This window comes from Mustela lutreola, chromosome 5, assembly GCF_030435805.1.
Source record: "Mustela lutreola isolate mMusLut2 chromosome 5, mMusLut2.pri, whole genome shotgun sequence".
NCBI classification, from domain to species: domain Eukaryota; kingdom Metazoa; phylum Chordata; class Mammalia; order Carnivora; family Mustelidae; genus Mustela; species Mustela lutreola.
In genome coordinates this window covers 95968662-95996530 of record NC_081294.1, presented here as the reverse complement: position 1 = coordinate 95996530, position 27869 = coordinate 95968662, and the positions used below count along the sequence as shown (strand labels likewise).

Genomic DNA, 27869 nt, shown 5'->3' with positions numbered 1-27869 from the left:
TCAAACATGCCAATTCATAGAACACAAAATAACTTATTTTTCTGTACATATACAGAACCTTATGGCTAAACTTAACACAAGACTGAATGAAAACAGCTGCAAGCCTTCATCCAAGCAGAGACATTTGTGAGAGGGTAGGTCCGTTAATTTATTATTTAATGCTCACAGCACTATAATGTAGGCCTAGAAATAATTTAAACTACTGGTCATTTCCCTGGCCCTTAGCTTTGGCAAAACAACATGAATATTCAGGAAGACTAATGACAGAACTCAGTGCAGAAATATAGGTTTTTCCCATAGTGTTGACAAGAAAATCAGTCACCATAAACAATGGGCATCTAATAAACAAAGTTGACTTCCTCAATTTTTTTAAAGGTTTTATTTATTTTATTTATTTGACAGAGAGAGAGAGATCACAAATAGGCAGAGAGGCAGGCAGAGAGAAAGGGGGAAGTAGGCTCCCCTGCTGAGCAGAAAGCCGGATGCAGGGCTCAATCCCAGGACCCTAAGACCATGACCCGAGCTGAAGGCAGAGGCTTAACCCACTGAGCCACCCAGGTGCCCTGACTTCCTCAATTTAAATTCAGCAAAACAGCAGAGTAGTTCTAATGCTCCTTCTGTGAATCTGTGTGCCAAATACAAGAGGCAGAGTTACAATAATGAAGAGGAAGACAATGAAAAGGAAATCGAACATGAAGGAACAGACTCAGAGACAAGAGAAAAAAACTTGAGAGGACCAAAGAACTTTCTGTGCTTCAGTTTCCACACTGCCTAGAAAGAGCAAGTACCCCATCTCTCCCTCCACCAAACTGTGACAATAAGTGATGTCGATGCTGAGTGGCTAGAAATCAGACAATTCCAAAGAGGCATCCAGAGACCATCAGCTTATGTTGAAGCCTCCACCTTTCCTTTAGTCAAGCCCTTCAATTCATTTTGGAGCCATGGCCCAAGCCAGAAGTCTGGTAAGACTTACAGACCCTTTCCTATTTCTATTTTCTAATGTAGTTGAAAGCATAAAATTATATTGAAATGCAATTACCAAAATAGTAAGAACAAATTTTGTGATACACTAGTATATGTGCTTCTCTATCAATCCATTAAATATCAAGATCTAATGGTGACTCTGATAACTAGCATAACTTCTGTGTAGTTATACCTGTAACGCTGTGAGGTGATATCAGTAATTTCTACTGGTGACAAACTCTTACGTGCTGCTAATACTGTTTTGATAGTTGCCTAGTAATAGCTGAGGCATATGCTAAAGTTACGCTGGGGGCTGATAAAACTGAAGATGTAATTCATGAATCCTCACTTAAGTCTGCTAGCCACACTTTTGAAGGTGTGGCCTCTGTTTCAATCCTTTTCCTAGAAAAAAAGCAACTTCAATTTCAAAGAAGCCCTCAGACCTCCATATGATAGAAGTTGTGATTTTTTAAACAAATGACTGAAAATGGGTATAATAACTAAAAACTACCACAACATTAGTTACTTAGAAATATTTGCTTTTGATAAATCACAACCCCATCTTCACATACTCTATCTAGAACAGCACCCATATACCCATATGTATAAGACTGTGTATTCAGGCCACAAACAATGCATTAAGCACATAAGAATTTAGAGAGCTGTGTTTTAACACAACCAACATCTGTTTTGAAAAAATATACTATCCCAAGTACAAGATACTTGTACTTGACTTCTTTCTACAACTGTGAACAAATGAACTCAGTTCTCTCGTCTGTAAGATGGGAGTTAGAATTATACTGACTTGATAGGATTACTGTGAAAGGTGAAATGAGCTAAAGAAGTATTTTTCTACACAGTGGGTTGTAAATCATTAAGCAAGACATAAAGTCCATTAGCATGTCACAATCAGCATTTTTAAAGTGAAACAGAATAAAATGGGAAATCGCAAAGAGTATCACATATGGTAAAATTGTTTTATGAAAATTTTATTTCAAATATATAGGTCTAACTCCAGCTGTACATCACTTTTTTTTTTAATAGTGAATAATAAAGGTGAATAATAAAGGTATTTTTTAATATTGAAATAAAACATAAAAAACAGAGAGTGGAAGACATGGCACTCAGCAAACTACTGCTAGTGGTAACAGTAAATCACCAGTACCCCAAGGTCCAGAGTCACAAATTGAAAGCCACTCCGTTCAAGAGGCTACTTAAAGACCTGGCTTGCTAGGAACGTGTGAGACCAACAATTGATCGGTCTGCAGAGGGATCAGACAAGCCCTGACAAGGAGAGAGGAAAAAATAAAAATGGGACTCTAGAAAAACAGGATAGAATTTTATTTAGCTTACTTCAAAGATCATTTTACCTTCTCTGGTAAAAGTAACCATATGACCTCACACAAGTTATTTAACTTCTCTGGACCTCAGCTTTCTAAACATAAAGGTAATAGTTGTTATCTCATAGGGTCATCATGAGAATTCAATCAGTTAAATGTAAAATGTAACATATTACAAATGTAACATTCACTCAGTGAATGTTAAGTATCATTATATTGCTAGTATTATTACAGGACTCAGAACAGACAAAACTACAATTTGCAACCATTTTTCTACTCCCCCTACTTAGCTTGAAATGATTTTTATCTTTTATTGTTATTCCTACAGCAAACAGACTTTTTTTAAAACCAAATAAAAGGCTGCAAACAACTTCATTTTTAGGAAGTCCTTTATATACTACCACCTACATTCTTCTTTTCTCTGAGATCTAAGTTATTTTTCCAGAGTTATTTTTTATTTTTGTCTTGTGTGGCTGACAGAGGGGGTGTGTGTATAAATGTTCACATTCCTAACCATATGCTGAAATTTTATCAGGAGATCTAAGGTGCTAATCCCAGCTTTCTGGATGCACTACTTCTTGCTTTCACGTGGAAAATACCATATGGAATTCATATGACCCATGCAAGGGCAGTTGAGCTTCTTTAATATTCACAGATATATCGGCCCCTGGATTAAATCTGGGATTTAATAGACCAGACACCAATCCCCTGACAGAGGCTGGTAAGTACCTGACCAGAAACAGACTTTCTAGGTGACCACTGAATTTCTAAGTCACTTCACATACTTTTGTCCAGCCACAGAGCAAGTAAATGGTGGAATAATTCAGAACCTGAGATATCAGGGGAAATCATGCCCTCCAAAGAGGAAGTAGCTCTCCAACGCTCCATTTCTTCTTTGCCCTCCCCTTGCCTAGAAGTGTCTTTTAAAATTGTGAGGCATGCACCATCTTTCCACTCCCAGTCCTGTCCTTTTCAGAATTGCTAGCCAAAAAGGGTTTAGAACACCACCCACAGACGTCCCATCCAAATCCCTATGCTCTGTGTCTCCTGGAAGTCTCCAGAGGTAAACATTTCTGATCCAAAGTAAATAAACTGCCTACGGGCTGGTCAGAATCTCATGGGAATAAGTAACTGCAAACAAAAGCAGAGCCAAGAAAAATGGACAATAGCAGAAAGGGTTTTTCCCAACTTTTCAATATGAAAATTCTCTAAAATGAAAGCTGACAGACTAGTATAACCAGTATCTATATGCCCATCACCCAGATGCAACACCTATTGCTATTTTGGCATTTTTTATGGATGTGTGTATCCACTCAACTGTGTGTGGGGGGGGGGGGTGTGCATTTGTGTGTATTTTGAATAACTGGAAAGTTCCTGATATCCTGATAATTCACCCCTAAATATTTCAGCATGCCTCTTCTCACAATGACATTCTCCTCTGCATTCCCCTATTGATAGAATAATAACACCTAAGCAAATCAAGAGGAATACCATAATATTTAATATTAGCCCACATTCCAATCTCCATCCTCATCCTGAGAATTAAAGCACTGCATTTGATTGCTATAGCTCTTTCAGCTCTTTAAATATAGAGCAGTCCTCCTACCTCTTATTTCAACAACAGTGGCTTTTGCATGTGTCCAGACTATGTCTAGCAGGACAGCAAACAGAACCTTCCATCACCCTCCGCCGAATGGAGAACAAAAGTCCCAGCTCCTTTCCCCCACCACACTTCACCCATAGTCACATCACTGCAGCCACACTGGCCTCCGTGCTGCTCCCAACATATTAACATGCCCAGCTCTGACATCTGGCTCCTGAAGGGGACTGTTCCTCCCACAAATCCCAAGAGGTGCCTTCCAAACTCGTGCAGGTCTTTGCTCAATAAAACCTACCTTGAACATCTTAATTACAACTGTAAACCACCTTCCCCACCTTATTTTTTCTTCATAGTGTCTTTCACCATTGAACTTTCTAGGCATTGTGTTTCTTTTGCTGGTCACTTATCTCACCACCTGGAATGTACCCTCCTCCAAGACAAGGTCTTTGTGTGATATGCTCATTGCTGCATCCCTGCTCCTATATGAGGGTTGGGCTCTAGTCAATCAACAAGTATTTATTAAGACCCGCTGCTATGCTCCAGACACTGGCAGAGCAGCAGTACCTGCTTAAAGCTGGCCCAGCCTGACTCTAGTCTCCGATGCCCCAGAGCAGTGGCAAACCCACTGCCAGTATTCAGAATGGCTTCTCAGAAGTTAGGTGAGGCCCTGGGGCCATGCACATTAATTCCAGAGCCCTGGCATTTGCTTGAAGGTAGGACTCACCCTACATCTCGCTCCTATTGTCCCGCTGTCCCCCTCATGAATCCCATGGCTTCCAGTGCAGGTCTCTGACAATTCTCCTAGGCCTAACAACTCCTCAATCTGTTCCAGTCAAAGCGTCCACAGCAAACTTGCCTGTACCCACCCCTAAAGGACCACTTCAGTGGTTCCAGTCACCCATCCTCCCACTTGTCCTCCTCGAAGCCATTGCAGTGATCTTTCTAAGACACAGTCGTTGCAGAATCATTACCTTTGCTCAAAATACTTAACTGACATTCCTCCTTGCCCAGGATTAAACATTAGTACCTAGACTGATGTACACACAAGACCCTTCTTATTCGACTACCACCTCCCCATCCTGATCTCCTGCCACACCCCACCTCACATTTGACACCACTAAGTTATTTTTAGTGGTTTCTGGAATATCTATGCTCCGTAGGTGAACTTGAACACTCTCTTCTATTTATACTCATATAGAGCATTTTGCCTAAAAAGAAAATCACTTTAACATTAATGTTAACACCCTCCCATTAGTAGTGTTTGCCTGCCAGCTAGATCTCGCTGCAGGCCTGGAACCCAAGCCCTATGAAGATTCCATAGGGGTGTGGGTGAAGGGGTGTGGGCCTTTGCATCTTCCTATCCAGAGAGGTTTTAGTAAAACACTAGGTGTTTAATAAATGTGTACGACTTAGCCTAAGGAGCTACTTTGCCCTGGGCAGGGCTGTTTGTTTAGGGCCTCAAGGATCAGAGTTGGTGACCCTGATCTTCCCTATTCTGATTTTATGGCTCAGGCCTAGAGTGAATGGTAAATGTCCTCATTGTTTCAGTTTACTGAAACATTATGTAAACCCAGCATCAGGCCGCTGTTTGGCGACAAACAACTCTGCATTCCAGAGCATGCTGACCCTGTGGCCAGTTGCTTTGTTTGCTTTTCACTAACAAAGAGGCTCTCATTTAAAGTTCTGAAAGTTAAACCACATTATATTCATTCCATCTTGTTCTCCCTCATAAAAACGTGAGTATGTGTGTGTGTGGGCGTGCGTGTGTGTGTGTGTGTGTGTGTGTGTGTGAAAGAGAAAGACAGACAAAGCTAGATGCCTTGAAATTAGCGTGGCAGCTATGCTTCAAGCTAACTCTTATGCCCTGACCTGAAAGGACTGGATAAAACACGTGGGATGAGGCGCCAGGTCCAAAAGGGCCACGGTCGGTTGTCACTAGGCTTAGCAGACCGCCTGCTTCCAAAGTATTAACAGGGACCACTCACCAGTTCTCCACTCCATTTTACTTCCCTCTGAAAGTCATTACCTTCTTCACCCACCTGAGTCCACAAAATTGCACGTGCCTAACGTTCTGGTCATGGATAATAATGAGGAGTGTTAGGATTTCTCTAAGGAGATGAGACTAATTTTCCACAAGCTAAGAATTTTTTATATGGTAAATATGCTTCTGTCATTTCTATCTACAATATATGCACAAAACTACAATATCACTTAATATTATTATTTAGAAATTTGCAACCATTACCCTACTCCATAGAAGAATGGGTATCCCTGGTTCTGTGCAGTGAGGGAGTATACAAGGACTCGAAAGCTGCTCGCATACCCATGCTTAGACTTTGCGGACTTCAGGCTGAAGGTGAGTAAGCATTTCCGGCAAGGTCTTGAGACTCCTTCCCCTGGCTGTTAGCATTGTTTCACTTTGTCTGGTTTAAACCGAAGCCAGCTGAATCTCCTCCAAGTTCCAGTTTTGGTCAGATCTCAGGAGACAGCCTGTCTGGTGATTTAAAAACAAATATCTGCCTGCACATCCACCCCAACCTGATAACATGGCAGATCCCTGATGCCTTGTGACCCCACCTGGGTCCCCATTTGTGGTGGAGGGAGGGGTAAGGACATTAAGTGCTGGGATCTCCACAACTGAGGTTACCAAAGTACAAACAAGAAGGCCTGTGAACAGACAGTGAGGCTACGGAGCCAGTTACGCTCTTGCACAACCAGTCTCTGCCACCACACACCCATGTTGTCTTCTCCTTTCCCCAGATTACACATGAACGTCTCCTTTCATGGCCTCAAAGCACATCCGATTATATGCCACTAATCAGCGAGCATACAGTAGGCTTGCCCCTGATCAGTTTCCTGAAAAGACAGGAGAGAACAAGAAGAGGGGAGTCTTCACTCCCAAGGAGTTTATAACACAGAGGTGGAGACAAAAAAACACACCAACAGAAGAAACAGAATAAAGATATGGGATTATTGTATTGTAGACACAAAGAAGGGGACTTTTGCTCACTGGGTTTTTCTGCAATGAACGAGTTCATCCTCAGAATGGCATGTAAGACTTGTCCATCAAGGGGACAGAGGCGGGAGGATTGGATTCAGTGCGTGAAATAATTCACTTTCAAAACATTTAACATTTTGGAATTCAATTATATTGACTTCAAATATTGTTCATTGAATTACAATTTGACTTTTTAATTCAGTGAAAAACTCCCTGTCAAATTTACCATTTAAAATCTTTGCTTAAGTGTTTAAGAATATATATATATTTTTTTTTAACATAAGCATTTCTCCTCTCCAATCTGTGCCAATCTCCCCTAAATCTTCCCAACTGTCTATCTTCCTGCATTCCTCTTCTACCAGGAAATAAAGAGCAAATTCTAATGCTAATGCTAATCTCCAAATACTGATGTAACAGGGTGATATGGTAATTAATATTATAAACAACTCAGTAAAGAGGGAGTCAGATGTGGTAGGAAGAGCTTGGGTACCAGAGAAAGGAGGCTTTAATCTGAATGTGCTCCTTTCTCATTATGTGAACTTGGAAAAGAATAATAATCCTCATCTCATAGGTTTTTTCCTTTGATCTATTAAGTTTTTTAATAGGAAAAAGTATTAATGTACCTAAAAGGTCTAGCACAGTGTTACATACACTATTTTATACTGCCTTATATAATCTGGGAATTAGATAGAAATCATTAAAAACCATATAATTTCTGTTTTCAAAAGTCACTGTTTTGAAAGTGTGTTTTCAAAACCACAAGAAAGAACAAGTGTTGGTAAAGATGAAGAGAAGGGGGGGGGGGGGAATCCTGTTACACTGTTGGTGGGAATGCAAACTGGTGCAGCCGCTGTCGAAAACCACTGTGGAGGTTCCTCAAGAAATGAAAAATCAAATTATCATATGATCCAGTAATTTCACTACTAGGTATTAATTCAAAGACTTAAAAAACACTAATTCATTGAGAGATGAATGGCTAAAGAAGATGTGGTATAGACACATAACGGAACAGTACTCAACTATAAAAAAAATAAACTCATGATTTGCAACAACACAAAAAGATCTAGAGGGTATAACACTAAGCAAAATAAGTCAGTCAGAAAAAGACAAATACAGTATGATTTCACTCAAATGTGGAATTTGAGGAACAAAATACACAAAGAAAAAAAGAGAGAAAAATAAAAAACCAGACTCTTAACTATAGAAAACAAACTAATGGTTGCTGGAGGGGAGGCAGGTGGGAGGATGGAGGATATAGGTGATGGGAATTAAGAGTATACTTACCCTGATGAGCACTGAGTGATGTACACAACTGCTGAACCACTAGGGTGTACATCAGAAATTAATATAACACAGCAAGTTAACTATACTGGTAGTAACGTTTTTTAAAGTGAATAAGCATTTACTGATAACTGTACTTTTAGGGATGAAATTGTGCTCTCAGGTCTCTCCCAGACACTTGAGATAACCAGAACACCAGCAATGGAACAGCTTCATCAAAGTTGGGTTTGGTTTGCTGAGTAATAGCTTGGAAGAAGAATTTTGTTTGAATGAGTTTTAAATTATGAGGATTACGTGCATGGATGAGAACATGAGGAGCAAATGAGTGAGACTGTAAGACGGGGAAAAGCTGGAAACAAGAAAAATCAAATCCATCAACTCAAACACACCCTCGAGTCCCAGTGAAGAGAGCATGGTACAATGGAAAACTCACAAATTGGGCAATCAGCTGCTTCCAAATTCCTGGTCAGCCCCTGGTAGCTGTGGGGCCTTAGGCAAGGCACGTGACCCTTCTGAACTTCTACATCTTCACAAAAATATCTTTGAACAATACCTAACTAGCAAGAAAGATTAGAGATGATCTGTGTGGAAGTGCATGACACAATACCCTGTCCACAGGTATGTTTAATAAATGCCCTATTATTACCTCTTAGTCATCATTCGCTATTGTAATCCCCTGGAACCAATGTGAAACAGATCCTTAAGAAATTAAAACCAACCGACTGTCCAGCCAAAATAGAAGCAGATACTGAGCTAGAAACACACACTTGACAAGAAAAAAAAATTTTTTTTTGTAGCCATAGCAAGATCAAGCAAGGAAAAAAAAAAAAATAAAAGATAATGTTGGAATATTATGGAAAAATATTTTGATATACCCAGAAGGAATAAGTTTTGGTGGACTTCATAGCTAAGTATCAGGAAACCAGAGTCCACCAGCTACATCATATCACTCTTGGTAAGTGCAGCCATGTTCCAAAGCAGAAGTGTCCAGAGGAATCACAGATAAAGAAAGCCGGGCTACCAAATTAAAATTACAGACATCCAATGAAGAAATTCGTTATGTACTGGATATAATAGCAGCAGATGACACCCTTTCTATGGAGAAGATTAATATGCTGACTTGAGAGGTGGGATTCTGGCCACTGGAAAGGGGTGTCCAAGCGGAGCCAGCGAAGTTCTCCTCCTCCCAGAGTTCCTCCATGATGGCCCATGGTACAACAGTGGTCAAGAGCAGAAGGACGGCACTCAGAGACTGACTTGAAGACCAGGAAAAGAAGTAAAACTGCAACAACTGGGACCCACAACATTCCTTAAGAATTTCTCTGCAAAAGTTTCACTTCTGCAGGGACTGAAGAGTGGGATCACTTCAAGAAAGACACCCTGTTCTTGGGTCCTAGATGCCAGATTCTGGACAGCAGCATTATCCTACAACACACAGGAAAACCAGAGTAGAAACCATCAGGTGTAGAATCACTTAAAGTACTAATATCATGTCCTAAATCCTGCGAAATAAGATAAATATATCGTATGAACCAATAATACAAGGCCTCCCTGTGTTCGCAGAACAGCTCTACTGTATTCAGTCTACAAGTGTATATTCTAGCTATAAGGAGTTTTGGACATGTAACGGACAGTAATTATCTTCTTAGAATTCAGTAGTTTTTGGAGGCAGTGCTACAAATGGCCTAGCTCTCATAACACAAACCAAACAAACATGAACTCTAAGCCGAGAACTTCATTCAGCTGCCTTCTGATTCTGGTCACATATGCTAAATTAAACAAGGAAGCCATTAGACTGAGGTGACTTTAATCCTTTAGTCCCCTAGTGAGCGAACCCATACCTAATCCTGTAAATGCCTCAAGGTTAAGAACCTGAAACCTAAGGACAACTACTCACAACAAACAGCCAACTAGGCCTCCCAAGCAAGGCAACCGCTTACGCTACAGCCGAATCCAATCATTCCTTCTCTTGCTTCCCAGTCTTCCCTTTGAAAGTCTTTCCTCTGACTCCTAACTACTCTAGCGAGTCTCTGCCCAATTAGAAACCCTGTTTACTCAAGCTAGCAATTTAATATGCCTCAGTTTACCTTTTAGCACATTCAAACTCAGTCCTGAATACCTTATCTCCTATCTTACGGTCATGTCCTCTGACTTTTAAAAAGGGAAATGTCTTAGAAACCATCTGGCCCACCCCACCCACTCTCACCCTGTGACCATTTAAAATAAGGGAACCAAAACTCAGGGAGGCTGAGGGATGCCCAAGATCATGATTTTAATTTTATCCTTCCTTCTGTGAATGCTAAACAAATCATTTTAATAAGACTTAACAGTATCCACATAGATCACTGCTCCCAGCACATATGAGTGAACAATGCTACCCTGTCGTGATTGACAGAAAAAGTGAAATGAAAGTTAAATGACATGTCATGCTTTCTCACATGAGAAACCTACTTTGTGGAAAGTAGCCACAAACAAATAATGTGGATGTTCATACCAGACCAGGGATAATTTAGAAACAAAAAGTATGTCCAGTTACATGAAGCTTATAGTGATAGCCCTCCAAGTAATTCACAGAGAAGCATTTTTTCTTTTTTTTAGATTTATTTATTATTTATTTGACAGAGAGAGATCACAAGCAGGCAGAGAGGCAGGCAGAGAGAGAGAGAGGGAAGCAGGCTACCTGCTGAGCGGAGAGCCCGATGTAGGACTTGATCCCAGGACCCCGAGATCATGACCTGAGCCGAAGGCAGCAGCTTAACCCACTGAGCCACCCAGGCACCCCACAAAGAAGCATTTTTTAAATTATCATTTTTATAGAGCTGTATTTTTTAAATAACTTTAAAAATATTTCACCAAAATGATTATTTCACAAAATTTCTGAAAGTCTGAAAATTGAGCAGAGCTTCCTCTAATTCCCCTTCTCCCTCTCTGAGCCACCACCATCAGTCCGCACTCGACTCTGGCTCCACTGGCTCGGCATGAGTCTGCAAAACCCACCATTTTGGTGCTCACCCTGTTGGCCTCTGGACAGAATCACTCTGGTCTGTTCTTAGGTCATTTTGCCACAAACAAGTACGTCCCTGTCTGAAGCTCACTGGTCCTTTTGTGTGCCTTTTGTGTGCCTAAGACCTACTTTCACATCCTCTATATGCCAACAGCAAATGGACTCCACATTGCAACCTAAACCCTACCCAAACCCATAAAAATAAGTGGCCATCCAAGCCCCTACAAGCATCAATTTATTAAATGGGTGCACGAAACCAACATGAGAATAAATCAGCCTGCGTGCTGTCAGTGAACTCAGCTTTCCATATAAAATTCTTCACACACTGGCCAAATGTAAGCCCACTCCTAGCCCCCACCAACGTGTATATTTAAAATCATCCCACAGAGGACCTCTTCTTCCATACAATGCACCTCAGAGATTTGGATGATTCACCCACAGCCTGTACGATCCTGGAGATCAGCTGATAGAATAGCAATGGTGGGCACTGAGGGGCCAATGAAATGCAGAAACTATAGGACGCAGGGTATAGTATTATTTATCAGTAACAAGTAAGTCACATTATCTCAATCTGACACTCATCTAAGAATTCTATGAAGTTGTCTGGTTCTGGAGGGGGCGGGAAATCTCAAAAGAAAAAAAAATGAGAGAGAGTAAGAACTATAGGAAAATGAGAAATGTTTTGTTATCATGGAAGTCGGGAAAAATTTTTCCTATACTTAGTGAAGGAGAGTACCCACCAATACAAAAAAAAAATTATGTGAGGTGAAAGGCAAATTCAACTAAGTCCAAATGTTACACTATATTCAAGGTATCCAATAAACTCTAATTTTTAAATACTAACATAGGTCTACAATTTTTAAAAGAGAAAATCAGCCTCTCCTTGCCATTATGAAATGACTATTAAATGCACCTCAGAGATCTGGATGATTCACCCACAGCCTGAACGATCCTGGAGATCAGCTGATAGAATAGCAATGGTGGACTACCTAAGGGACACCTGGCTGGCTCAGTTGGTAGAGATGCAACTCTTGATCTTAGGGTTGTGAGTTCCAAGTCCCAGGCTGGAAATAAAAATTACTTCAAAATTTTAAAAAAAAATTAATATTTTATTTATTTATTTGCGAGAGAGAGAGAGAGATTGAGAACACAAGGAGGGAGAGGAAGAAGCAGGCTCCCCCCTGAGTAGAGAGCCTGAGGTGGGGCTCAATCCCAGGACCCCAAGATCATGACCTGAGCCAAGGACAGATGCTTAACCAACTGAGTCACCCATGTGCCCCCAAAAGTAAAAAATAAAAATCTTTTAAAAGTTTAAAAAATAGGCACTTGTAGGTTGCCGAATTAGGACCCTGCTCCCAGAATCTTCCCCACATGTGTTGGGTCCTGCCCTGAATTCAGCCCCATGAGTACAGCCACACAAAACATCAATCCCAACTCTTCTGTTGTTCCCTCCTTACCATCACAAATTGCCCCAACCCGTGCTTGCCATTTCTGTCTCTTGCTTCTCCTATTTCAAAAGCAGAAAGGTCTCTTTCCTTTCCAAACTGCTTCTTCCTAAGCTCCCACACATAATTTTGGTTGTATCAGTCCCTTGCCTCTTCAGTCTACCATTCTGTACCTAAATACTCCCGTCTGAATATCACCAAATGGTGCTTGCGTCTCCCATTACCCTAACACTCCCATTTACTCCTCCGGAGCACCATGCTCTAGCAGCCTCTTTTCTGTTCTGCACATCATCGCCAAACTTTCAAATGAACAGTGGGATCCTCGATGTGGCAGGCTTGGGTCTCACTGGCCTTGGACTCCTCACCACGCTAGCACAGTAATGTCCCTTGATATATTTGAGGACCAGATGACTGAGGCCAATCGTCTGTTTGTAGTGGTGATAACGATCACACCATAGCTTCGCACCACCTGCAATTGAGTCTAATCATAGGAGAAAGTGAGGTGGACTTGTCTTGCAGGCTGAGACAATCTTGGAATTAGACTGATATATTCGTTGCAAGGGAGTTACAGGTGCAACACTGCCCATTTAAGCGTGACAATGATTCACGTCAAATGAACTTTCACTGCTATTTCCAATCCTCCTTCCAATCTGATATTACAGCTACTGCTTAGTCACCAGGACAGCAAGCTCCTTTGCGTCAAAACCACCCTCCTCAAAAATACCCCTGCGCTTCCACCCCTGGTACTCTATCCATTCTATCACATTACACTTTCCTCCACCAAGATTCAGCTCTAGCATCCGATCCACAATGCTCTCTGGCGTACAAAGCTTCATTCCATTCTCCTTCAAAATAACTGTGGCATGTTTTCAATGGAAACCCGAATACATCACACATGGTTAAAAATAATTCAAGCAAACAAAAGTTCTGAATGAAGTTCTGAATGAAACATCTCCTTCACAAGACCATAGTTCCTTGGCTGAGGAGCTTCTCAGTCTCCTAAAGGGCAGCCATTACATCATTTTTTGAAATACCCTTCCAGAAGTTTTCCCTCTCCTGGAAATACACACAAAATGCAGAATAACTTTTTTAGAGGAACAGAAGAACACAATGGACACTCTTGTACAACTTGATTTTTGTTCTTAGCACATTCAGGAACTTGTAAATCTAAGTTAATACATGCGAAGCCCTTAGAACGGTTCCTGGCCCACAGCAAGGGCTAAGTAACATTCAGGTGGAGTGTATCAGAGGCCATCCCAGCACTCAAGAGTTTCTACCAATTAGACCCCAGAAGCATACAAATAAAGGCTGGGGGTTTCACTGGACAAGAGCTCCGGGGTGCTCTTCCCCCCCTCACATCCAGAGGGCATGTGAGGCAGAGGATGTGAGGCAGACTCCCTGCAGACTTGGCTATTACCTCTCCCCTTTGTGTGGCATTTGGGGGAAAAGGCCACCCCGAGCTCACACTTCCGAACTAAAATCACACCTCCCTCCCTCTAATCCCCAAGTCTAAACAATACGCCAAGGAGTAAAAACAAAACACGTTCTTGCACTTTGCCTTGATGACAGGGCAAGAAGGATACATTCGGCCAGATACGATTAGCTTTGTGGCATCAGCTCCCTGAACGTTCTGCCCGAGCTGGCTCAGCTCTGCACTAGGTCCCAGAATGTTTCTAGAAGGTAAGCTGCAGTAACCTTGCCTCAGGCTCCGGTCCCAACCCTTCCTGTGTCCCCTAATAAGAGCAGAACACACAGGAGGTGTGAAATCAGATGTGACTCCAGCGAGGACAAGGCCACGTGTTCCGCTAGCTTTGGGAGATGACCGCAGAGTCCCTGTCAGTCCTCACGAGCAGTTTTCAGGTCAGAGAACTTGGGAAGCTCTGACGAAGGCGCCAGTTTTCGCCATTTTCAGCTCCCTCACCTCAGGCCCGCAGCACTTCGGGCTCATTTGCATACCTGATGAGCCTTTCACTGCCCAGGATCTTTCCGCAGCCTACCCAGAATGCACCTTGCCAGCCTGGGCACTGGGTGGGGGAGGGGCAGGGGCCATGGGAGCTGGACTGGCAAGAGCTCTGTGAATTTTGGCGTTTGGGGCAAGGGTGGAATTTGGGAGAGCTTGTGACTGCAATTAAAGGGAAGTTGGCAACTTAAACACTGCCCCTTAACAGTTAGTTGAGGGTCCATTAAGTTTAAGCCCCCACCCCACCCCGCCCAGACTTCTTTGCAGGTACCTATACCCCTGTGGGCTCGCGGACACATGTGCACACATTAACAGGAACCACTCAGCAACCGAAAAGAGGAGAAGCAGAAAGAGAAGGAAAAACAGTGGCATCCTGAGGCTCACAGGGGAAGAAACATGAGAGGCTTGACCCCTTCATGTTACTTTACTGAGAGGCTTATGTGGGGTGAGGGACTGGGTCAAAACAGGGTCTGTCTTAGACACCTGTTCTTGCCACCGACTCTCCCAAACGTTTCCCAAAGCCTTAGAGCGCCCGATACACGTACACACATAAGTGCACATACATAGGGAAAATGAGCCTTCTTTTTTAACAGCTGCAGCTTCTTAACGGAATGGACTTTCCACTGAGCCTGTTATATAAATAACCCACAGCCTCTGTCAAAGAGAATATTAAAAATATTGAAGTTGAATAAATAGGGCATAATAAATAATTACATAAATAATAAATAAATAGGGCATAGTTTACCTAAAGTGGCACTTGGCCTGGCCACCTGGGTCAATAGAGGTTCAGGGGCTACTGAGTGACCTCAATTGTTCTGGACCAAAACAAAGAGAAACTTTTCTGAGCAAAATAATAATCAGGTCAGCCTCCTAGAGCCTTAGGAGTGAACACAAAACCAAGGGTCAAAAGGACAGGACAGTGTCAGACCAACCTCAAGAGGAAGGCCCAGAATGCACTGTGACAGTGTGTCAAGGCTGGAATGTAGGCTGAGCATTGTGCTGAAGGCAAACTGACCTTGTCCCCTGTGCACAGATGTGAGAGAAAGAGGAGTGGGATGTAAGTTTAGGGAAGGGATCAGACACTCTCCAGGGAAGGATGGATGACAACTCCGCGCAGCTGTCTGGAAAGTTCAGGGCTGTTGAGCTGTTCCAGTGACTTTAGGGAATTAAGATGTTTGGAGTAGGAGTCCCAGACAAAAGTCTGAATTTAGTCTGGCTTCCAGTTGCTCGGACCAAAAACCTTCGTGTCATTCTTGACACACATCTGCTCCATTCCCAACACTCCCGCCAACATCCAGTCTATTAGGAAATTCTATCAGCCTTATTTTCTCAATATATCCATTTCTGCCCATTTCCCACCACGTCTGTGCTATCTATCACCCTGGTCCAAGTCATTATTATTGCTCACCTTGATTACTGAAATAACTTCCCTACGGTTTTTGTTTCTATCCTTGCTCACCTATATAGTCCACACAGCAGCCAGAGCGATAATTTGGTAAGTGATAAATTACTAAATTCTCCAACTGAAACTAATACTACACTGTATGCTGACTAACTGGAATTTAAATAAAAACTTGGAATTAAGGGGGGGGGTTGCATGATGTGATAGGCATTAGATGATATTCACAACTAACAAATCATTGAACACTACACCAAAAGTATGTAAATGATGTACTACACGTTGGCTAATCGAATTTCAGCAAATAAATAAATAAATAAAAACTTGTAGGAAGAAAAATAAATATTTATTTGAGCAGCATAAATAAACAAATAAATAAAATGCAAGTCAACTTCTCTGCTGAAAATCCTGTGATAGCTTCCCTTCTCACTTAGAGGAAAACCAAAGTCCTTCCACTGCTTTACAAGGACCTCTAGGGAGTGGACCCATGGCCACGAGGCCATCACCTCCACCTCCTTACAGCCTCACTCAGTGCAGCCACACTGGCCTCCTCATCCACCTGGAACTGAGCAGGACCGCTCCTGCCTCAGGGACCTGCTCAAATGCAGTTCCCTCTGCCTGGAAATGTCCTCCCCAGATATACTCATGATTCATCCCTTCAGCTCCTTCAGGCTTTTTTTTTTTTTTTCCAAATATCGACTTCTCATAAAGCTCTACCCCTTAAACTGTTCTATTTCTTTTGTGCATACAAATTCCTCTTAAAGTGTTCTATTTCTTTTCATATAATTTATCACTTTCTAATGTTATAATAAGCACATTTTCATATATTGAACATATTTATTACACATTACATATTTATTACACTACCTGTCTGTCTTTCCCCACACAAAAATGCAAAGTTCCGTGAACACAGGTAGTTTTACATAATTTGTTAACTCATGAATTCTTTGAGCCTACTAGATGGTCAAGATATAGATGATTCTCAACACAAATCTTCTAAATAAACAAATACAGTCATTTAGGTCAAAAGCCACTGAATGGCTCCTTTGCCAGACCAGGAGCTCCTCTATAAAAAGAAATGTGGCATCCATCCATTCACGCATGTGATTAGTATTTATTGCGCACCTAATCTATACCAAGCACTATGCTAGAGAGTCTAAAATACAATGGTGAACAAAACATGTCCAACTTCTTGCCTTCATGGAACTTACAAATTAGTGCCTAGAGACAGATACTCAACACATAACTGCACAAATGAGATCATTACTACCAACGTAGTGTACCATTAAAATAGTCCAGGAAAAACTTTATGTTTTGTACTGGGTTGGTGGTAGAGGAGGTGGAAAAAGCTAAGCAGATTAAAGATTATTTATTAAAGAAAATGTAATGGGAGATATAAATGTATTAGGTGGGGTTGGGGAGAATATATAACAAAGGTAAGTCCCAAAGCTCTGGTTTAAGTAACTGAGTGGATGAAAGTGCCCTTTGCTAGAGTAGTGGAGTCAGCTAAATAATGGTCCACCAAAGATATACATGTTCTAATCTCTGAAATTTGTAAATGCTATCTTATCTGGAAAAAAAAGACATTTGCAGGTATGATTAATTTAAGGATCTTAGGAACAGGAAACTATTCTGGATTATCTGGCTGGGCCCTACGTGCACTCACATGTAATCACATGTATCCTTATAACACATGTATTCTTATAAAAGGGAGATCAGAAGATATGCGCGCGCGCGCACACACACACACACACACACACACACACACAAGGCGATATGAAGATGGAACCAAGAGAAATTTGAAGATGCTGGCATTGAAGATGGGAGTGATGGGATCACAAGCCTACTATGATGATTAATTCTATGTGTCCACTTAACTGGGCCACAGGATGTCCACACATTTGGTCACACACCATTGTGGTTGTGTCTGTGAGAGTGTTTCTGGATAAGATTAACATTTGAATTGCAAGGCTGAGTAAAACAGACTGCTTCCCTAATGTGGGTAAGCCTCAGCCAATCAACTGAAGACCTGAAGAGAACAAAAATGCTTAGTTAGAGGGAATTCCTCCAGCCTGACTGATTGAACTAAGACATTTGTCTTTTCCTGCCCTCATACTGGAGCTGCCATGCCACCACTGGTCCTCCTCAGTCTCTAGTTTGCAGATCTTGTAACTTCTCACCCTCCATAGTTGTGTATGCCAGTTCCTTGCAAAAAAAAAAACACACATACACACACTATTGATTTCAGTTCTCTGAAAAACCCTAATTAATACACCAAGGAATGCTGGAAGCCATCAGAAACTGGAAGGATCGAGAAACAGATTCACCTTGATTTCAGCTCAGTGAAACTGATTTTAGATTTCTGGCCTCCGGGACTCTAAGACTATAAATGGATACTACATTAAGCCAATCTGATTGCAGTCAGTTGTTACAAAAGTCACAGGACACTGACGAAATGGGAATCACTATAAGAGGAGATGTGGGGCAGGAGGGCATCAGGATTAGGTTTGGAACATGAAATCTGGGATGCCTATCACACACCTAGGGGAGAGGCAGGTCAAATCAAGATTTGGAATGCAAGTATGGAACTGATGGAACGGTCTGAGCAGGGGTATAAACCCCGGAGCCCACAGACTGGAAAGCATAAGAAGCAGAGTAAAAGGAAGGACAGCTGAGTGCCACATCCTGAAGCAGTCTCAACAGTGAGGGGTCGGGAAAGAGGATAGCTTGAGAAAGAAGCAAGAGAGCATGGGGTCTTGGAGGCCAACAGAGGTGAGAGTTTTTGAATTACATGGTCCTCAGCTCTGGAGCAGAACCCAGTGTGGAGGAGATTTAAGAGTGAATGGTCGATGAGGCAGGAACAGCCTGTGTGGAAAATTTATCCTTAAAGTATGTTTGGTTTGGAAAGTAAATAAAGAGAGCAGAGAGTTGCCAGGAATTTGGGGCTCTGGGAAGATTTTTTTTTTGGGGGGGGGGGGGTCCTTATTTTAAATAGGAGAGTTTAGGGCATCAGGGCATTGTGCTTGGAAAATTACCTGAGAGAATAGAAACAATTGGAAATGCAAATGAAGGTGAGGTTGCTGGCTGAAGCCTGAGAAGGCTGAAAGGGGAAGCACACACAGAGAGCAGGTCTTAATCTGGGCTGTCATCTATGATTTCCTGGGGATAATTTTAAAATCTTACTGCCTAGCCTGCACCCAAGACAAATGGCATCAGATTTCCTGAGTTAGGACCCAGACATCAGTTGCTGTGCATGCTTCCCAGGTGATTCCAAGAAGTGGACCAGGGGCTTCAGAGCACACCCAGAAATCAAGGCCTTGAGTCCAAGGAGCATCAGGCACAGGTTGGAGGTTTGCTGGGTGTAAGTGAGGGAGTTGCCAACTTCACCGTTATATTTTCAAAATTCAAGACAAGGTCATGTGCTAAGTATGTCCTGAGGATATAATGGAATAAGGGAAGACTGAGAGAGAAAGAAAAGGAAAATAAGATGACTTGGTTCATACTGAGAATGGAAAAGGGAAGATGACCTCTAATTGGCGAAACGTGGCAAGAGCGCTGAAAAGATGACCTGTAATTGGGGAAATGTGGCAAGAGCGCTGCTATAACTTACAGCTATACCATCCGTCCATCCATCCGTCCATCCATCCGTCCATCCGTCCATCCATCCATCATTTGTCGGAAAGACACCAAACTAGGCAGTAAGGATAAAACATAAGCAAGACAATGTCCTCACAGATTTCACAATTCAGTGAGAAAGTAGACATATACGTAAAGAGAAGATTCAGGAGCTTCACTCCGTCAAAGGGATAGTGGGGACCATAACCCTTATGGGGACAGGAGGCATCTCCTCCCATCACAGTACATGGCACACAGGAGGCCCTCAGCCATGTTCATTGTACTCCCAGAACTTGACTGTTGTGGGGAAAGGGAGGGCATAAAATTGACATGAAATGACAATTCAGCTTTTATTCTCCAGACGTGACAAAAGCAGCTGCAAAATTTAATGACCTTACCAGCAGCATAGTGTCACGTGGCATCTGCAAACAGGAGAAAGTCTCAGAGCTCAGAAGGGGTGCCAATGCAGAAGTCAATGTGGAATTTTCTACATGGTAATTTCCATGTGAAATTCAGAAAGTGGTCACTAGGTGGCAGGATTAACATTTGCAAAATAACTTGCCAAGTGTAGGAACTAATCAGATACCAGCTGGTGCCCAAAACCAAACTTCCTGGTCCGCCCAGGGAGTTTCCTGTGCCAGTGTGACCAGCAAGGAGAAGAACACTATAAACTGGTTGTTTTGGGTCACTGTTTAATGTAAACTGATTAGCCTATGGTTATTTAGTCTCCTGTCTCTTTGGCCTCTAAAACTATGTTGTCGGATAAAGTAGACACTAGTCACATGGACCTCTTTGAGCACCTGAAATGTGACTAGTGCAAATGAGAAACTAATACTTAATTGTATTTTCTTTAATTCATGTAAATATAAAAGCTGATATTCTATTTCAATTATTGGAAAAACTCTCAATTATGCTTGAAACAACTTGAGTATGTCAATCCCAAGTTGAATCCTTTTTAACCATAAATTTTCTGAAATCTAAATACAGACCAAGAATTTCCAAACAAAATGTACTATGAAATTGAGATCTGGTATAAGGGTAAAATATACATCATGAAAAATAAAAGGTAAATATCTCATAAATATTTTACACTGACTGCAATGATTTTTACATTGCATGGAATTAAATATAAAATTTTGATATATGAGATGAAAATGCATTACCAAAACCAACTTCACATAGTATTTATTTTTATTGTAGGTGTCTTAGCCTGCTGTAACAGAATACCATCAACTAACTAGTTTGTTTAAACAACATCTACTTCTCACAGCTCTGGAGGCTGAAAGTCTAAAATCAGGGAGTGACGGATTCAGTGTCTGGTGAGGATCCTCTTCCTAGTTGGAGACAGCTACCTTCTTACTCTATTTTCACTTGGTGCAGAGAGAGATCATCTCTCTTGTGTCCCTTAAAAGGGCACAAATCACATCACAGTCTCCACCCTCACGATCTAATGACTTCTCCAAAGCTCTACCTACAAATGCTATCAAATTGGAAATACAGTCTTTAATACATGAATTTTGAAGAGACATAAACATGCAGTCTATAACAGTGGGCTACAAGAAAATTAAAAATTACTTAGGTGGTTCCCATTGTTTCTCAGAAGGATGTGTCAAGTTTCCTATGCAATAGAGCTTTTGTTAATGTAACATGAGGGACTAGAGAACATAGGTCAGGAAACGGCTAAGGAATGAGGTTGAGCTGGGTGGGGGGCTCCACAGAGCAGTGGGCTGGCATTCCCCTACTTTGACCCACTCTTAAAGCATGACACCCTGACCAAATGGGTTTTTTGTTTTGCTTTGTTTTGTTTTTGTTTTTGTTTTTGTTTTTGTTTTTTCATTTCTAGCCCAAAGAGACAGAAGATCCAAGTCCTGGGGAGACAAGGTGGCTGGGAAGGGTCTTTCAAAATTAACCCAGAGCTTTTTCTGTATACAGTCCCCCACTTCGAAAGCTAGACCCCTCTCTGTTCTCAGGGCACTGGTCTCAGCTCAGATACTGTCCTAAGAGAGGCTTTTCAAAAGGGGTAGGGGGAGCAGAGAAGAGAGTTCGAAGGTTTCTTCAAAGCATTGGGAAAAGCTGGTTGTTCTGATGGTTTTTTTCTCTTCTTCAAACTTCCTTGTCACCTTCCCTCTCCTGTTTTATCTCTAGTGTCAAACTCCTTAGGTTCAAACCCTACACATCCCTGAATGACTGAACAAGTTATTGAGTTTCCTTGTGTTTCTTTACCCAGAAAAGACTACTCAGAGTGTACTCATAAAGATTAAATGAAAAAATATCTGTGAAGTACTTAAAACAGTACCTGGGCATAATAAACACTATGCAGTAGATATTATTATTTTCTCATAACTTTTTTTTTCAACTTCCTCATGAAGGTGATAAAGAGTTGGCATTCTAAGTCACAATTTAAAAAAAAAAAAACTAACTAAAAAGCAAAAATACTTCCAATCCCAATTTTGCAGCTGAGAGTATAAAGAAAAAAAATAACAGGTCAACAAAAAGTACATCTATTCTGCAACTGTGAACCATGGTCAGGCTGGTAGATTTCTAGGTAGAATAGGCCACCTCCTGCCCTGGGAAGAACCCAGATCCTCAGCTATCCAGATTTCTGCTCCATCTCCTGCAGAAAAAACAGCCATCAGCTTGTGCAGAGCAACCTGTCACAGGTCTTAATGGCGGTGGTAGCTCAGTCATTTGTATTAGCACATTTTGACATGACAGCTGACTTCTCCAGACACTACAAAACTGTACTGCCCCTGCTCAGGCTCTACACCTTCTCAGAAAAACCACAGCTTGGGATAGCTCTAAGACAATTCCAGCACTGACTCTGACATTATTGGCTCATACGAAGCAAACACTGTCATTTGTTTGGTTTATTTCTGGCTCCCGAATACTTACCTTGCATACGTTTCAAATCTGTAAGTCAGCCTCACTTTACACAGCAGATATGGGCATAGTTAAATTTTGAAAAATCAGGTCATCCAAAAATGCACTAGATTTGGCTACAGTTTAAAGGAGGGTGTCCTGCAGTCACAGATAAACTGAGTCCTTTGTTAAAGGACTAATTTCATGAGTGTAACAAATTTCAAAGTGTTACAAACGGTAGATTTTTTTAAAAATGAATTAAACTATATTTAGAAAGTGAAAAGGAAGTTTTAGAATTTCCTCTTTCTCCTTCCCCTTTTTTTTTTTTTAATAGACCTTCAATGCGAGGGAACTGCATTCCAAAGAGGAAGACTATGTTAGAACTGAAGCTATAATCACAATTTTTCCCGTTCTCAGCCACTGTTGATTGCATCTCCATGTAAAGATTTTTTTTTTTTCCTCTAACCTTGTTGTTTATTTATGGCTGATCTTATCACAATCTATGTTTATCTAGAAATACAAAATGGATTTTCTCTCTCCTGTTGAAAATCCCAAGACCAGTTCTTGGCTTCCTGTTTTCTTCTCCACAGGTTCCAGGTGCTTGCATCTTATTTTAAAAAGGAAAAGCCTAGGGGCACCTGGGTAGCTCAGTGGGTTAAAGCCTCTGCCTTCAGCTCGGGTCATGATCCCAGGGTCCTGGGATCGAGCCCCACATCAGGCTCTCTGCTGGGCAGGGAGCCTGTTTCCTCCTCTCTCTCTCTCTGCCTGCCTCTCTGCCTACTTGTGATCTCTGTCTGTCAAATAAAGTAAATAAAATCTTTAAAAAAGGGAAAAAAAAGAAAAGCCTAAAAAAAAGGAAAAGCCTAAAGCTAAATGGGTACCATCTTGGAGGTAAACTGCCTATCGTGTTGGTCAATGTCGGGGCTGGGGGACAGGGTACATCTCAGGTATTTGGGGCCCTCTACTCCTGACTTCCCTCCAGCCAGGCACAAGCCCCTGGCCAGGCTCAGCAGACCACTGGGTCCCAGCCCTGGAAATGGAGGCAGCTCAAGCCTTTTCCTTTGTCACCATGCTGGCTACTGACTTGACCGGGCATCTGGGCAACCCCACAGTGTCTTGGAAGAATGCGGACCTATGGAGAGAAAACACATGGGTGCTGCTTGGGCCTTCCAGAGACAAAGACCAGAAAAAAAATATTCTGAAGAGCAAGGGATACATGGGGTGCTAGGATGATGAAAAGCCGTCACTGAAGTCGAGGCTCAAAAGTAGAAAGAAGTATAAAAATCCAAGAGGAAGAAAAGTGTGAGAGAAAGATAATTGAAACAAGAACTGAACACCAACAAAACAGACAAACTTTACGAGAAAAAGGGTTTCAGAAAGGAAATACAAGAGAAGTGGAGTGGGAGCCAGGCGTGGAAGTAAGGGCTCCTGTACGGGGACGTTAAGGAAAAGGACCAAGAGGCCTTTCCCTGAGCAGAGTCCAGGGGAACTGCAGGGCTCCGACTCATTTACTCTCTGTACTGATGAATTCCTGCGATTGTGTTTGGTTTTGTCTGGTTTTGTAGGTCACCGCCCCTGGTAACTTGGTACAAACTTAAAAACATGATTAATTGGGAATGCAAGCTGGTGCAACCTCTCTGGAAAACAACATGGAGGTTCCTCAAAATGTTGAAAATAGAACTGCCCTATGACCCAGCAATAGCACTACTGGGTATTAACCCTAAAGATACAAACGTAGTGATCTGAAGGGGCACATGTACCTGAATGTTTATAGCAGCAATGTCCACAATAGCCAAACTATGGAAAGAACCTAGATGTCCATCAACAGATGAATGGATCAAGAAGATGTGGTATATATACACAATGGAATACTGTGCAGCCATCAAAAGAAATGAAATCTTGCCATTTGCGACGACGTGGATGGAACTAGAGCGTATCATGCTTAGCGAAATAAGTCAAGCGGAGAAAGACAACTATCATATGATCTCCCTGATATGAGGAAGTGGTGATGCAACATGGGGGCTTAAGTGGGTAGGAGATGAATCAATGAAACAAGATGGGATTGGGAGGGAGACAAACCATAAGTGACTCCTAATCTCACAAAACAAACTGAGGGTTGCTGGGGGGAGGGGGATTGGGAGAAGGGTGGTGGGGTTATGGACATTGGGGAGGGTATGTGCTTTGGTGAGTGCTGTGAAGTGTGTAAACCGGGCGATTCACAGACCTGTACCCCTGGGGATAAAAATATATTATATGTTTTTTAAAAATAAAAAATTTAAAAATTAAAAAAAAAAACATGATTATTTTTCAGCATTTTGAAATAAAGCACTCCAAATGCAAATTGTCCCAGGATAGCAAATCTTCCCCCAAAACCAAAAACCTTCAATATGTTCCAACTATACAGGACCTAAGAGAGACCTACTTGGAGTATAATTAGGGTGTCTATTTGGGACAAACAGTGACTCTCTGGACAGAGATTGGTTCCAACCCCGCCATGTTCAGTAGCTTTGGGCACTTTTTGGAGAACCAAACTGTTGCTTTAAAATAGAGAGAAGCTGGTGTGTGAGATTCATGCCATCTCTAAAAACACGTTTGCAAGACATGTGCCAGTGTTCAGATGTTGCCACAAGAAAAGCTCTCTGTGCAGAATTTTAACCTTCTATTTCTAGTCCCTCAGCTCTTCCCCAAAGTCTTTTGTCCTCTACCCAGGCCCCGCCCCTGCAACCCCCATGCTGGCCAACTGCTCAAGAACTCCTGTGACTGGAGAAAGCCTCCTTCACAGGAGGTGGCTGTAGTAAGCAGAGATTGGGCAGGCCAACCTGGTGAGCCCCCTTAATTAGCTTCTTTGTATAAATATTTCCCCTTGTCCCTACTTACCAATCAGGAGCCATGATGTGTCCTGATCACAACAATAATTTGGGCCTGGGGCAGCCACCTCTTGCTCCATCATGAAAGAGGACTATTTACAGTCGCCTTTGCAGTCAATTCATCTCCTTAGCAGTGGAAAGTCACTACAGCTCACAGTAATCACTGGTTGTGAGCAAGGAGGCCCTTGGTGGTCAATAGCATTTGGCCTTCAGCGGCCCCGGCAGTGGCTCAGAGCTGTAGATTATGCACAATTAAGAAAATGCATCTGTGTGAAGCAAGAAGCAGCCCGCAGGCCTGGGGACCAAGTCAGCATGTCCTTGGCATTTACTAGGTCCAGATGTCTTTATCTTCTGGGCAGGAAGTCAGGGTCTGTCCAGATGGCATCTTGATTGCCTTCAGCCCAGCTGATTAAATTTCTAGGGCTGACATCTCTTCCAAATACACTCTCCATCCTCAAAAATGTGGTTGTCGAATAAGTGCCAGAAGAATCCCTGTACACAGCAGCAAACCGGGAGGCCTCGAATTGGAACCTGAGGGTCTGGGACACAGACACTGTGCAAACCCCCTGCCACATGGCTGTGGTTCTGGAATGCTTCCTATTGCAAGCAAGGGAATTTCTGGAAAGCCAGTGTGGTGAGGAGCAAGATCACAACTCTCGGATCAGACAGGGCCCATTGGGAGTCCTAGATCCTCCACACTCTGACCTGTAAGCTGGAGCCTATCCCTAAACCACTCTGGCCTCAGTTTATTGGCCTATAAATCTACGATAACAACAAGACCTTCCTTGACAAGTTGTTTTTGAAAATTTTTTTGAGATAATGCATGTCAAGCGCCTACAAGATTACCTGGCTTCTTCCTAATAAGGTTTCCTTGCATATATTTTCTAAGAAGCCTTCCTTAGTTTTGTTCCTAGCCTTATTTTGCCTTCAGAGAACCTGCTTCTTAGAAATGGAGACCTGAATGGGGGTGACGAACCAGCCTGGGCACCGCATATGCCTTTTGTTAGAAATAATAAATTATGGGTGCCGGGTGGCTCTGTTGATTAAGGGTCTACCTTCAGCTCAGGTCATGATCTCAGGGTCCTGGGACTAAGCCCTTTGTCAGGCTTAGGGGAGAAGGCTCCCCTTCTTAGTGGGGAGCCTGTTTCTCCCTTTCCCTCTGTCCTTTTCCCTACTTGTTTTCCTCTCTCTCCCTTTCTCAAATAAATAAATAAAATATTTTTTAAAAAAATAAGTCAAGCGGAGAAAGACAACTGTCATATGATCTCCCTGATATGAGGAAGTGGTGATGCAACATGGGGGCTTAAGCGGGTAGGAGATGAATCAATGAAACAAGATGGGATTGGGAGGGAGACAAACCATAAGTGACTCTTAATCTCACAAAACAAACTGAGGGTTGCTGGGGGGAGGGGGCTTGGGAGAAGGGGGGTGGGGTTATGGACATTGGGGGAGGGTGCTTTGGTGAGTGCTGTGGGGTGTGTGGACCTGGCGATTCACGGACCTGAACCCCTGGGGATAAAAATATATGTTTATAAAAAAATAAAAAACTATAAAAAAAACACACAAATAAATTATTCTCCGTAGTCCTTTACAGGTTACCCTTCATAAGCACACTTGAGAGGTAAGCAGGACAGATGCTACTCCTCTTTTATAGAAGAAGGCAAGACTCTGAGAGGCTAATGACTTGTCCAAGGTCACATAGGTATCTGAGTCTGAAGACAGAAACCCATAAAGGCTACTAAATTCCTGTCTGCTGCTAATCGCCCCCTGGGGAAGTCAGTGTTCCACATGGTGCAAAGGAACGAACAGGCTCCCCTCAAACCACCACCATCCTGCCCCCAACAAATGTCTCCCCTCATACCAGTGGGACTTTTCTGGGGTTCACTAGAATGAAGAAAGGATGTCATCCGGCCATTTACAGAAATTGTCTTGCCTCTCTGCTAGTTCAGCAAGTACTCTCCTCTTGTACTGCACTGTAAAGGGCTATGAGAATTTAATCTAATATGATGCTCACAGAAAAAAAAGCCTGACAAGAGACAGGATGTGAAAAATGTTCCAAAAGGGCTAAAATAAATGATTTGATAATAATATGAATAATCCCAGCTCTTGGGAATGTCAGGCTCATGTTGTTCTTTTATATTCTTAAAATTTAAAAAAAAAAAAAATTGACAGGGTTGGATTAGATTATTTTAAAGCTTATTTTTAGTTTTAAAATTTCCAATATTAATATACCACTGTTAGGACCACTTTATTTCAGAGTTAAGGGTTTATCTCAGAATCCCAATTACCAGTACTATTCTCTAGTCCCTGTATCCCAGTGCCTGTTAATATATTCATTTAAAGCTTGAGAGAAAAACCCCAAGGACACCTTTAACATTTATGCCCTTATAAAATATACCAGATGAAAAAAAAAAGTTAGTAAATGGCACTGACCTTATGGTTAATTGGAAGTTAAAACTTGATAAATATTCCTTCATGTTACACATATTTCCAGAACCATATATGTGTAACCAGGTGTCCACAGATAATAATGAAGCC

At 42.0% G+C, this 27869-nt stretch overlaps 1 long non-coding RNA gene across 3 annotated transcripts; it reads left to right on the top strand.

The window, feature by feature from the left end:
* Window positions 1-440: 440 nt before the first annotated feature.
* Window positions 441-24539, top strand: LOC131832305 (uncharacterized). Of its 3 annotated transcripts, XR_009353984.1 has the most exons (4): window positions 441-962; window positions 2839-3024; window positions 6132-6259; window positions 8326-24539. It is a non-coding gene; the product is annotated as an uncharacterized LOC131832305 (long non-coding RNA). The 3 variants fall into 3 exon arrangements; XR_009353985.1 differs by lacking the exon at window positions 2839-3024 and having other exon boundaries at window positions 22799-24539; XR_009353983.1 differs by lacking the exon at window positions 2839-3024.
* Window positions 24540-27869: the final 3330 nt, after the last annotated feature.